Source organism: Canis lupus, chromosome 34 (assembly GCF_011100685.1).
Source record: "Canis lupus familiaris isolate Mischka breed German Shepherd chromosome 34, alternate assembly UU_Cfam_GSD_1.0, whole genome shotgun sequence".
Taxonomy (NCBI): domain Eukaryota; kingdom Metazoa; phylum Chordata; class Mammalia; order Carnivora; family Canidae; genus Canis; species Canis lupus.
The window spans coordinates 38,693,034-38,706,701 of record NC_049255.1 but is presented as its reverse complement, the minus strand read 5'-3'; the positions used below and the strand labels follow the sequence as shown (position 1 = coordinate 38,706,701).

Below are 13,668 nucleotides of genomic sequence, written 5' to 3'. Positions count from 1 at the left end.
GGTTATATAGCTTGTCCAAAGTCACCTGGCTACTGAGTAGCAAAGCTAGGATTTGAAAGCAAGTGTTCTAGGCTCCAAATGAGGTCAAGGCCATAATTCAACATCTGCATAGGAATGCCAGTCTACTGGCACAGTCAGTATGCTCTACATTCTAGAAAATGTCACCCCGGCAAAGATGATAAAACAAGAAGTGGAGGTGTACAAGCCAAAAGATGATGATCAGAGAGAGGGAACTTCCTGAAAGATTATAACAGGTGAACCCAAGTCATCTATCCAACAAATGCTATAGGTCAATAATCCTTCTCATAAACATGGCAAACACATTTATTTCAGACTTTGGAATTAGTCTGTTAAATCTACTTCCACACTACTTACTAGGTCATTTTTGTTTATTTATAATTTATGAAACTCAGACTCCCTATATAAAATAAGGATAACAATTATAACTGTTTTCCAGGGATGTAATGAAGATTAAATAAGGTAATAAGGGACTGATATGTAGTAGGTGCCCCCGAAATGGTAGCTGCTGTTATTATTCGGGGTTTTGTTTGTTTTTAATCACAGAAGTGGCAAATGGCGGCTATGTTAAAAAACAGCAGACATCTGGATAGAAAGATAAAAATGTATCCAAACATTTAAATGGCTTGTCTATATAACTTTCAGTTTCTCAAAATTTACTGATTATCTCGTATGTGCTAGAAATCACACATGGTGGAAAAAAAAAAAACAGTTGTGATTAGTCATAGAAACAAACTCTCTAGAAAACTAAATTTTTCATTTTCATCTGAACATATTACATGTATACAACTACTGCGTTACTTCAATTCACAGAGCTTCCTACCTTGCCTGTGACTACAGTATGCTTTCATAATCCCTTCAGACTTCCGCAAACCTTACAGGGCCAGGCAGGTTGAAGATCCCTTTTCACTTTTGCTTACTTCTAGTTTAAAGCAACTTCCTTCTTCCATTTTCCTCAATGTGCCATAGAAATACTGTCATTTGTTCTGTCTAGGTGTGCACCAAAGATAGTAAAGAATTATATTACTGAATGCTTTCTGATATGTTTGTGATTAAATGAGGTGGTGACAAACATATTTTAATGTAGCTAAATCATATGCCATTAAAAATTTTACATGATATTAATTATGTAACATTGGGCACAATCATAACGAAGCAGATCGTATTCAAAGAGCTTTTGTTAATTCAAAAGAGAGGAAAAAAACACAAAGACCTACTTATGAACAAAAAATGGAATAAAGAGACCAATCATATTCATTGAAACAAAGCCTTTTTGTTTTGGCATTGTCTCTTACCAGAGTTGTCCAAATAGACACTTTTCCAAACAATGTGTACAGATGTCCAACTTGTTGGACAAGCACATGACAAGATGCTCAACATCACTAAGCATAAGAAATGCAAATCAAAACACAATGAGATATCACCTCAACCCTGTTAAACAGCTATTATCAAAAGACAGTAAATAAGTGTTGGTGAGGATATGAAGAAAGGGGAATTCTTGTGCACTGTCGGTGGGAAGGAAAATTGGTGCAGCCTCTCTATGGAAGCAGTATGGAAGTTCCTCAAAAAAATTAAAAATGGAATTATAATACTATTATCAAGTTACCCCAAGAAAATGAAAACACTCATTTGAAAAGATATATGAACCCCCATGCTCATTGTGGCATTATTTACACTATACCAAGCCCAATGAACAACCTAAATGTCCATCCACAGATGACGAATGGGTAAAGAAAATGTGGTAGGTATATATAAATCTATATACACAATGGAATACTTTTCGGCCATAAAAAGGAATGTAACCTTCCCATTTGCAGCAACATATATGGACTTTCAGGGAATTATGCTAATTGAATTAAGTCAGACAGAAAAAGTTAAATGCCATATAATCTCACTTGTACGTGGAATCTTAAAAAACAAGCTTAGAAACATAGAGAATAGATTAGTGATTGCCTAAGGTAGGGAGTGGGCAAAATGGGTGAAGGGGGTTAAATAAGTCATAGGGATGTAATGTACACCATGGTGACTAGAGTAAATAATATTGTGTTGCATATTTGAAAGTAGCTAGAAGAGTGGATCTTGAAAATCCTCCTACCAAAGATAAAGAATTTTGTAATCATGTATAGTGACTGATGTTAACTGGATTTAGTGTGGTGGTCATTTTGCAATATACCCAAATATCAAATCATTATCTTGTACATCTGAAACTAATATAATGCTGTGCTCTACTCTGTCCCCAAACTAACTTTAAAAAGAGGGAAAAGCAAAATAATGATATCATCATATCATTATGATGACTGAAATAGTAAGAAACATAATAACATTGTTAGTTTTAAACACAAGTTGGCAATGATCTGTCAATATAAAGGTAGCAAAGTCATAAATAAAAAGTATCCCACAGATGAAATAAATAGGCAGCATAGAACCTCAGGTGGGTTAGTTAATGTGATTAGCTCTGGCACACAGCAAAATCCCCAAGACAGAACTTATCTTTCATCTGTTTTCAAATCATCCAGCTAGCACTAAGTACTTATTCTTCCTGTCATCCCATTTTTGTCATCCTGTTTTGGGTTGTTTTTAAACCTTAACCAACCTATTATATATCTTTGTTACCAGAAATCTTAAACAAAGTACATTTGCATGAGAGAGGTAGAATACTTCATTAGGTGACCATCATTGATCTCTGCCTTTAGAAGTTTTTTTTTAATTAATTAATTTATTTATTTATGATAGTCACAGAGAGAGAGAGAGGCAGAGACATAGGCAGAGGGAGAAGCAGGCTCCATGCACCGGGAGCCCCATGTGGGACTCGATCCCGGATCTCCAGGATCGTGCCCTGGGCCAAAGGCAGGCACCAAACTGCTGCGCCACCCAGGGATCCCTAGAAGTTATTTTTGATGTGAAATAAACCAAAATTATACTGAAATGATAGAATATGAGTTATGGGCTATAAAAAATTGAATTTATTATATGTAACCAGCATTTATGTATATAAATTATTTGTTTTCCTCATGGAGACTCTACACTGATCTCAATGGTACTGCTACTGTTCAAGCATTTTGAATAAAACAAATGAGAGTTCGCTCAATATAAATCTCATCAGATTTAACTAACCTCTAACAGGGTTAGTTGCCTTTAAGTTCACGGTCAGTGTGATGTGATTACAAAGACAGTTCACTCGACCTTTGGCAACATTAATACCAGGACAAAGTAGAGGACACACAAGATGATGATTCCACTGTTTGTCATGGGTCACAGAGGCATTTTTTGAAAGGGATACTGAAAACAGGCAGATAAGAGAAAGACAAGGAAAGAAAGACAGGAAGCAGAAAAAGAAACCGACAAAATCTTTTATTCATTCACTCATTTCAACAAATTGCCAAGGGCTAACCTTGATCTTACTATTGAAAATCTTGGATGATCTTGTTTCAACGACTTATAAGGAAATTATTTCCTTTGAAAATGTTATCTTTATGTTTAAAGATACAATACCTTTATATTGAGTTCTCTCTCCAAACGTTGGTGTGAGCCATGATTATTTCTTCTAATAAAACTCTCTTAATATATTTTTGTTTGGCATTTTGTATGAATATGTGTGTAAGAAAAAGAAACAGAGACAGAGATAATAACAATGGGAAGAAGTGGGATACCTTGCTGACTCAGAGAAATTACTATATTCCTTTGTAACGTCAGAAATTTTCCTACTCTGGATAATTCAAATTACTAAGATTTTACCTTGAAAAAACTCAGAATCCAAAGAGACCTACCACGTAAGGGCTGCTTTCTTAAAATGTCTGCTTTCTTAACATCTCTAAGTCCATATCCTTGTTTTGTGCATGTACGTGATGTGCTGTGCTATTCTTATTCCTCAAAACTAGTTAATTAACATGTCTAGATAATTCAAGCCTTCTTTTTTTTTAAGACTTTATTTATTTATTCCTGAGAGACACAGAGAGAGAGGCAGAGACAGGCAGAGGAAGCAGCAGGCCTCCAGCGGGGAGCCCGACATGGGACTCGGTCCCAGGACCCAGGGGTTACGCCCTGAGCCGAAGGCAGACGCTCAACCACTGAGCCACCCAGGAGTCCCGATAATTCTGCTTCTTAACATATCTTTCATATCTATTCACTTTGACATCCATTTCCAGATTTGATATCCATCTCTACATCTATCTCAAGTTCTTTCATTGAGTCCACCATCCTGTTTCATCTGTTTAATGCAACTGTTGAAGAAAGGAAGATGGTCTCTAACCAGCCTGTCATCTAACCTGTCTACCTTGGGCCTGGTTTATATTTAGATAAGTTTGAAAAGGTGGCAATCAAAAATATTTTTAAAAATCATTTTGCATAAAAAAAAAAAAGCCTAAACCATTACTGGACAGAAAGTCCTATTCTTAAAGACAAAACTTTAAGTGAGAGATTCAAATCCAATTTGTTCAAGGCAGCTGACATGTCAAACAGCACTGGCCCATAGGGTGTTTTCTAAAAATGATTTGCCAAATTTCAGAAATCAGGAACTCACGGACACACACACAGAAGGAGAGGAGAGAGATTTTTAGCTTTTCTATAGAAGTGCAAGATTTGACAACTGTGGGCCATCATACCCACATAGTAAACCCTGGCTGAAGCTGGTTAGTGACTACGAGAGCATCTGTTCTCCAGTTTTCTAGAGACTCTCCACAACTCCCCGCTTATTCACCAACCTGAAGGCTTTGTGTTAGTTACCAGAGATCACCTTTATTCTTCATTCATCTATTTTACCTACGTGGCTTCTGTAGGCTTCTGAGTTCAGTTATTTCTTAAATGATATTCTGGTTTCAGGAGGAAATCAGAGAGTGACAGAAATAAACTGGAAAGTCATTAAAGAAACGTGTACAAAGACATAAGCAAGATAATGGAATAATAATCCACTGGACTATCAAAAAGGATTTATTTTAGCTAGCTGCCACATATCAATTTGTCTCAATCTGGTCTTATAACCAAATCAAGTGTTTTCTCATCAAGAAAGAATACACAGGGGCGTCTGGGTGGCTCAGTTAAGCGTCTTCTTTCAGCTCAGGTCCTGATGCCAGGGTCTTGGCATCAAGCTCTAAATGGGGCTTCTCTCTCCCTCTGCCACTTCCTCTATTTGAGTGCTCTCTTCTTTTTCTCAAATATATATTTTTTAAAAATCTTCTTTAAAAAATTTTAAAGGAAAAAAAAGAAAAAGAAAAAACACTTGAAAAATTCAACTTGAATTTAAAAATTCTAAAAACTAATCAAAAGCAAAATCAACTATTTATTAGCTAAATAGCTCATCTGGATTTTCTTCAAGTATAATTTTTTAAAACAGTAAAAGAAAGAATATCCAACGTAAAAGCAGAAACATCTGCCATATTACTTTACTAGAAAAAACTCGTAATATATGTATCAACACTATTTTCAATTAAATCCATTTAGAAAACATAATTTCAAAAATATGAAAAGGAACTGCTAGGACAATTGTTTTGGAAATACTGCAATTAAAAATGAAATATCATATTGCTTGCTCTTGACAAAAGAATGTTTCACTGGCATAAATGAGCATTCCCTTATAGAGTATTTAATAATCAATAGATAATACGTAATTAGCAACAACCCCCACCAAAAAAATCCAAATCTTAATTGCAATGTGAAATTTTGTTCATTTTCTCGAATAATATAGAAAATTAAAAAACCATCTTCAGGGTAAAAACAACTTCACCTCATAATCAACAATGAAAGCATATGGACTTTACTAGAGAAAAATTACATTAATTTAAAAATTAATTTTAAAGTAATCATAGCAAGGGAGCTTTTCACAATTAATTTTAGCTAATACTTACATTTTAAAATATACATTAAAAATAAACCTAAGGAATAATTTAGAAATTGTAAATACTATTGTCATATATTAGGTTTTCAAATTCATTCATTTCTCCTTTTCTCAAATTTTGTGATTTTTTTCAAATTTCAAAAAGAAGTTACTATTCTTTGGGTGTATAACATTTATTAAAATGACTTCAGTTTGAATTTCATCCCCATTAAGCATAAAAACATTCAAATGATTTTCTCCTTTAATCAAGTGAAAAATTTGTATAAATTTGGCAAAAACGGGATCCCTGGGTGGCTCAGCGGTTTAGCGTCTGCCTTCGGCCGAGGGCGTCATCCTGGAGACCCAGGATCCAGTCCCATGTGAGGCTGCCTGCATGGAGCCTGCTTCTCCCTCTGCCTGTGTCTGTCTCTCTCTCTCTCTCTCTCTCTCTCTTTCTGTGTGTCTCTCTCATGAATAAACAAATAAAAAGTCTTAAAAAAAAAAAAACTTGGTAAAAAGAAAACTATAGATCACAGGGGTTGTTCCCAAACTGTACACATCTATGATTTAAAACAAAGGTAATAGGGATGCTTGGGTGGCTCCACGATTAAGCATCTGCCTTCGGCTCAGGTCATAATCCTGGAGTCCTGGGATCAAGTCCTGCACCAGGCTCCCTGCATGGAGCCTGCTGCTCACCCTGCCTGTGTCTCTGCCTCTCTCTGTGTCTCTCATGAATAAATAAATAAAATTGTAAAAAATAAAAAAACAGGTAATATAAAAATAAACCACTTTTATTAGACTATAGCACATAGATCAATTTTAATCATTTCTGTTCAATAAGTAGTTTCACAGGAATAGTTTCAAATTAATCCAAATGAATTCTACTAAGATATATATTCATTGAGGTGGTTCTCCTAGAGCAACTGTGAGAAATTAGTTGTTTGGCCCAGTCATTTCATAGAGACCCGGTGAGCTCTTTCAAAAACAACTCTTGGTTAGTAAAGTGGAATTATCGGGTAGGACTGAAGTGTCTGGAAACAGAAGGTAAGCTACTATGTTCTGATGTCAAAGTAGTAATTTCCTTTCTCCTCAGGAAGAAAAAATAGAGTCTAAGGGTAGATAGTGTTCCCTTTGATATATGGAGCCATGGAACAAATGGATAGATTCATAACTGAAGTCTGAATGCACACTGTTTTTAAAATATAATAACTGCCTATAACTAAGATTGCTATCAGAGCACTGACAAGAAGCATGGGGGTGGGGGAAGTCAGTATTTTAGGGGTTCTTGCTGCTGGAATGTAACATTTACAAAGCTCCACTAAGAGAAAACAAAGGAAGACAATACAGAAACCATGATCACTAAAATATGTTTCTGTTGGTCAGTACTGTAGATTGGTATGCAATCAATACATTTTCTATATTTTGATAGCAAAAGAGGTACTTGAATCAGCCTGCCATTTTTAAAATTTTTTGAGTAGACTTGACTACAGTATCACATACGTCTCAGGTGTACAACATAGTGATTCAACTTCTCTATCCAGTATGCTAGGCTCACCCCAAGCGTAGCTACCATCTGTCAGCACACCATGCTGTTACAGTGACATTAACTGTATCCCCTATGTCGTGCCTTTCGTTTCTATGACTTATTCATTCCATAACTAGAAGCCTCTCTCTCTCCCTCCCATTCACCTATTTTGTTCATTCCCTCTACCCTTCCCTCAGGGAAACATTAGTTTGTTCTCTGTAGTTATAGGTCTGGTCTGCTTTTTTATTTATTCATTTGTTTTGTTTTACAGATTCCACATGAGTGAAATCATATGGTATTTGTCTTTCTCAGGCTCACATATTTACCTAACATAATAACCTCTAGGACCATACATGCTGTTGCAAATGGCAAAAACCTCATCCTTTTTTATGGCTGCTTAATACTCAACTGTGAGTGTGTGTGTGTGTATTTGCATGTGTGTGTAAATCTTCTTTATCTGTTCACTTACTGATGGAAAGTTGGGTTGCTTCTATATCGTGGCTGTTATAAATAAACAAGGCAACAATAAGCATAGAAGTGTGTATATCTTTTCAAATCAGTGTTTTTGTTTTCTTGGAGTAATTATCCAGTGGTGGAACTATTGGATCATATGGTATTTCTATTTTTAATTTTTTTTTTAGAAATTGTCATACTGTTTTCCACAGTGGCTGCACAAATCTATATTCCCACTAACAGTGCATAAGTCCTTTTTCTCCACATCCTAGCCGACACATTTTTTGTGTGTTTTTAATTTTATTTTATTTTTTAAAGGTATTTATTTATTTATTTATTTATTTATTTATTTATGATAGTCACAGAGAGAGAGAGAGAGAGAGAGAGGCAGAGACACAGGCAGAGGGAGAAGCAGGCTCCATGCACCGGGAGCCCGACGTGGGATTCGATCCTGGGTCTCCAGGATCGCGCCCTGGGCCAAAGGCAGGCGCTAAACCGCTGCGCCACCCAGGGATCCCAATTTTCTTTATTTTAAACAATCTGATAGGTGGTAAGATGATCTCTCACTGTGGTTTTGATTTGCATTACTTGATAATTAGTGATGTTGAGCATCTTTTCATGTATCTGTTGGTCATCTGTATTTCTTCCTCAGAAAAATGTCTATTCAAGTCCTCTGCCCATTTTTTAATTGGGTTGTTTAGGTTTTTTTAGTGTTAAGGTATATAAGTTCTTTATATATTTTGGATATTAACCCCTTATTGAATATGACATTTTCAAATACCTTTTCCCATTCAGTAGAATGCCTTTGCATTTTGTTCATTTCCTTTGATGCATTTCTGAAATCTATTTAGAGTATTATTTGAACTCATTTATAAACATTCTAAGTAATTTTACATGTGAATATTTTATGAGCACAACTAGATATTAATAGTCTTTGAAATATGTACTAAATCACTATTTCTTCCTATTAATCTGATGGTACCAAGTTTAGTAATTTACAAATTGCAAAGAATTATAAGTAATTCTTTGGGGAGTAAAAATCCATAAAATAGCAATATTAGTGAGTAAAAGAGCATTATTGTTATTTTCCAAATTGTTATTTATTCTGTCCAGCAGTTGATAATGAAACATAATGTGATCAAATAAAAAATGACATTTGTATAATTTTGAAAAACCAATAAGCAGTAAGATGATAGCAGATATACTCTCTTATGAAAAAAGAACCCAAATTTGAGATAGTTTCAATGAATAATATGTAATTTAACCTATTCATGCATATAACTCATAGTAACTTCCCTAAAAAAAAGATCACTGAGAATAACAACTTAGTAACTAACCTATTTTATTAATAGTCAAACAAGTAAAAATATAAATAACCCTCAATTAAATCCATGGGCATAATTAAACATATGCATTTCATATTAGAGGTCTTGTTAGAATCTTTATGTTGCAATTGGTTATATATTGCAGATATTTTTCATATGGCTCTTCACATGATTAATTATTTTCTTATGAAACTTACACAAGACTATGATTAAGGCAGGAGCATCTGGAGTGCCACCACAGCCATCAAATCTCCTAGGAATAATATACATCTTCTAGTTTAAAAAATTAAAATAGAATTATAAAGCATCATTTTACAAATGCAGCCAGATGAAAAATTCATTATCTTAACATTGGGCACCAGAATTTAGAAATAAATAATTGATGATTCACTTTGGGTAAAAGCAACCAAAGGGTCTAGTACAGTACATTCCAATAGAGTCAAAAAGACAGCTTAACATGTTTGCACAAGTGATCAAAATTTTAAACACAAGTGCATTGAAAGACAGGCGTTTGGAAGAGAAACTCAGAGTAAAAGAGATATTAGCAAGACTTACTTAGGCAAAGATGGGGCATGGGGTTGAAAACAGTGGTAAAATAAAACTCTGATACTGAAGTAAGACTGACTTTTAAAAACAGGGATATCTCAAATTTTATGTGGAATTGTTTGTATTATGACATCACAATGCTGGCCCTCCAAACCCAGACATTTAATAAAATGTAATCTAATAAGACTTTTGTGAATGGATTTTGTAAATTAGGTTGAGTCTCACATCTGAGTCAACACAGCAGAGAGTAATCTAGGAAGCACAGATGACAAGACGATTTCTAAACCGAACTTATTCAATAAAAACAGGAGCTCATAGGAAACAATAGTGACACTATGAAACACAGCTTTTACTCTATCTCTGCAAAGGATTACGGACTTCCACAGGACATGATTTGGAGCTCCACGTGATCCTACCAATATTTAAAAGAAAAAAGATATACCCTAAGAAACATTAGAAATAAAATGATGTTAGAAGCATGCTACTTACACAATTTTAAAACTAACCATAACTGAAATATAGAATACTCAAAAGTGGATAAAATAATTAAGTTGGTATAGCACTGGTGACAAATAAATAAAATAATCTCAAGGTAGATACTTGGAATGAATAAATAGATGGGGGTATATACAACATCAACATATCACTGGAATTCAAGCTTATATTTTGGCATTATTTATCTTAATGCCTAAAAAAAATTCTAAGCATCCACTTCATTAAAGATAAAGTAACAGAAACCAGACTTACACTTCAAATAAGAAATTCAGAATAAATATATGAAAACAGTGTTTTCAGACGTTGAAAATAGTAACACTGGACTATAGCTTCTAATACAAGGGAAACAAGAAAGATGAGTCCCATGATTGCCCCAGTTTGTTACTTGGAGGCAGTTTCCAAGAAGTAACTTGGAAGGAAAAGGCCAAATACAACTTAGTTGTCTCACTGTGTTAAGGAAATAGACTAGAGTTTGGGAAAGCCAAGACAGTTGAATCTGAGGAAAAAAAAATACCAAGAATACTGACACTGGACAAGCCGAGAAAGCTCTAAAAATCTGCATGGAGGCCTATTTCAGGAGTCCGGTGGCTGCTGATGTGTCCTATGTGAGTAAAAATCACTTGAGGCCAGGGAAAGTATTACCAGAAAGGAAAAATAAACAATTCTCAGAACTCAGCATTTGGGTAAAAGTTTCCACCATTTAGACTAGAGCGACATCAAAAAATACTGAGACACATCCAGAAGAAACTCCAGAAAGTCTTACCTTACTGAAAACAGCCAGAGGGGAGAAAAAAGACATCCTTAACTACAAGAGAACAAAGATGAGAATTACAGCCAACTTTTCATCAGAAGCTGAGAGGCAGAAGACAATGGCAGACACTTCAAAGCACTGAAATAAAAATAAAAAAAAAAAAACAGAAACAATAAAACCATCAATTCATAAATCTAAGCTCAATAAAATATTTTTCAATAGTTAAACTGAATAAATGCTTTTTTTCAGATAAGATTGAGAATTCTTTCCCAGCATTAAGAAACACTAAAGGAAGTTCTTGAGATAAAAGTAAAATTATATAAATGGAAATTTGTATCTACATAAAAGATGAAGAGTTATGAAAATGGTAAATACAGAGGAAAATATAGAGTATAATGTTTCCCATTTTAATCATTTTAAAAGATAATCATTTTAGGCAAAAATAATGGTGCGTTATAGTAATGTTTAAAACATATGGAGAGGTAAATAATAAAGAAAAAAACAGGAAGGAATGGGGAAATGGAAGTTTTATTTTTACATGCTTCCTACATTTTACATGAAGCAACATAATATTTGATGGTGACTTGATAAATTAAAAATGATGCAGACTTTAGAGTAACTACTAAACAAATAAAAAGGTACAGATGGGAAATAGTGAACAAAATGGAATCATAAAATATATTCACTTTATCTAAAAAAGAGGAGGAAAGTAACGAAGAACAGATAAAAGAAAGAGAAAACAAGTATCAAGACAGTTGATTAAAAACAACAACAAAAAGGACATTTGATTGAAACCCAAACAAGGAGGGGCACCTGGGTGGCTCAGTCAGTTCAGCTCAGGTCGTGATCCTGGGGTCCGGGGATTGAGCCCCAAGTCATCGGGCTCCCTGCTCAGCAGGGAGGCTGCTTCTCTCTCTCTGCTCCTCCTCCCTGTTTGTACTCTCTCAAATAAATTAATCTTATAATAAAAAACTAAACCCAAACATAGGAACAATAACTTAGAATATAAATGGTCTGAGCATTCTAATTAAAAGTTAGAGACTGAATAAAAACTATATACTACCTACCAACAAAAATTCCTGTAAGCATGAAGGCACACGGATTAAAATTAAAAAGATGGGAAAAAAACATGCAAACATTAATCAAAAGAAACCTAGAATGGCTATATCAACATGAGAAAAGAAGATCTGAAAGCAGTGGATAATGTTAGGATGAAAAGGATAATTATAAAGTGTTAAGGGGGTCAATTCACCAAGAAGACATAACATTTCTAAAGTTTTATGCATTTAATAAAGAGAACTACAAAAATACCAATTACAGCAAGAGATTTCAACATATCTTTCTCAATAATTGAGAGAACAAGTACAGGAAAAAAGTAAGTATAGAGAAGACTTGAGTCATACTATGGATTGACTTGGTCTAATTACGATTTGTAGAACATTCCACATTTTTTTTTAAATGCATGTAGAACAATCAACACAATGAGGCATATTCTAGATCATAAGACAAACCTCAATAAGAAAAAGATTGAAATCATACAAAGTATCATAATGGAATTAAATGAGAAATCATTAACAAAAATCAGGAAGCTCCAAAATATTAGACTTTAATATTAACCTAATAATAATAATAATCTTCTAAACAACACATAGGTCAAAAGGGAAAAAATCATAATTGATTAAGAAATATATAAATTGAAAGAAAATGAAAACACCCAATATCATAATCTGTAGATGGAACTAAAACAGTTCTTAGAAGGAAATTTGTAGCATTTAATGTTTATATTAGAAGAGAAGAAAATAATAAAATCATTTTCCTTAAGCCTCCATCTTAAGGAACTAAAAAATAAAAATAAAAAAGGAAATTAAACATAAGCAGAAAATAACAAAGGTAAAAGTAGGTATCTATGAAATAGAAGATATATGAACAAATAGAGAATATCAATGAAACCAGAAGCTAGTTATTTGAAAGAATCAATAAACTTGATAAAACTCCAGGGGCATCTGGGTGGCTCTGCAAGTTAAGTTCCAACTCTTGATTTTGACTCAGGTCATGATCTCAGGGTGGTGAGATCAATCCCCATGTCAGGCTCCACACTCAGTGTGGAGTCTGCTTATCCCTCTCCCTCTGCTCCTCCCCCAAATTACATTCTTTCTCTCTCTAAAATAAATAAAAATATATTTTTTTAAACTGACAAAACTCCAAATCGATCAAGAAAAAGAGAAAAATGACACAAATTGCCAATATCAGGAATGAAAGAGAGAGCATTACTCAGATTATACAGAAATTAAATCCATAAGGAAAAACTTATGGACAATCTTATGGCAATAAATTCAAAACTTAATGAAAATAAATTCCTTGAGAGATAGGACTCAGAATGAAATATATAACCCAAATTGCCTTTATCAAATACATTAAATTCAAATTTTAAAATCTTTCCAAAGGAAAATTTCAGGCCAAGACAGCATCACTAGGAATTCTATCAAATATTCAAGTAAAAAATAAAATCAATTCTACAAAAGCTTTTTCATAAAATATAAGAGGAAAGAACATCTCCCAACTCATGTGATGGGGTCAACATTACCTTGATCCAAAACCAAACAAATATATTACAAGAAAACTACAGATCAGTGTCTTTCATGATCACAGACATGAAAATAAATACCTAACAAAATTTTAGTAAATTTGGGGCACATGGGTGGCTGAGTCAGTTCAATATCTGCCTTCAGCTCAGGTCAAAATCCTG

At 34.1% G+C, this 13,668-nt stretch overlaps 1 protein-coding gene across 1 annotated transcript in view; it reads right to left on the bottom strand.

Moving 5' to 3' along the window:
• Positions 1 to 10,974, bottom strand: part of NAALADL2 (N-acetylated alpha-linked acidic dipeptidase like 2) — a 1,187,116-nt gene extending 1,176,142 nt beyond the window's left edge. Inside the window, exon 1 of the mRNA XM_038583938.1 lies at positions 10,935 to 10,974. The gene's annotated coding sequence lies outside the window, so the exon portion shown is untranslated. The remainder of the gene's footprint in view (positions 1 to 10,934) is intronic.
• Between the last annotated feature and the right edge of the window lie 2,694 nt (positions 10,975 to 13,668).